The sequence below is a fragment of the Prionailurus viverrinus genome, chromosome B2 (genome assembly GCF_022837055.1).
Source record: "Prionailurus viverrinus isolate Anna chromosome B2, UM_Priviv_1.0, whole genome shotgun sequence".
NCBI classification, from domain to species: domain Eukaryota; kingdom Metazoa; phylum Chordata; class Mammalia; order Carnivora; family Felidae; genus Prionailurus; species Prionailurus viverrinus.
The window spans coordinates 101,349,350-101,349,985 of NC_062565.1; positions in this window are offsets into that span (position 1 = coordinate 101,349,350).

Genomic DNA, 636 nt, shown 5'->3' on the forward strand with positions numbered 1-636 from the left:
ACAGACCTGTCATAAAATTTTTTTCTTCAATCTTAATTTGTTCAGCAATTGCTAACAGCGTAATTGTTTTATCTTAGCCCAAAAAGATGGGGATTAACTTGACTTCATCTGTCATGGGGCCGTGGCCCCAGAGAGGGCCTTCTCTCAGGCCGGATACTCTAGGTGCCCACCCATGTTCCATCTCCAGTTTTTCCAGTCCTGAGCCAACTGGTGTGAGGAACGCGCCGGGATGAAGTTAAGTGTAGGGCACCGTGGGGGCGTCTGAGGGAAAATCAGGAGCCGTTGGGGTGGGGGTGGGGTTCAGGGAAGGCCTTTGGCACCCCGTTTTCGTTGTGAAGGGAGAACTCCAGAACAGGCTGTGGTTGGGGCTGGGGGAGCAGAGACCAGGCCAGCGCTCTGTGCTCCAGGGCCTGGGAGAGAAAGGGCCTGGGGCAGGGCAAGCCTAGGATGGAGAGGCTGAGGGTGAGGAAGGCGAATGTGTTCAGCTGTACCATTTAGCCCAAGGGGAGACTCTGATCTCTGGGAACTGGTGGAACAGCTACTCAAAGAAAAGTTACCACCTGACCTACCCTTCTTAGTCCCGGAGGAGAGCGCTCACACCCTCCTGACACTCCACGCCCACCCTCCCTCGAGAAG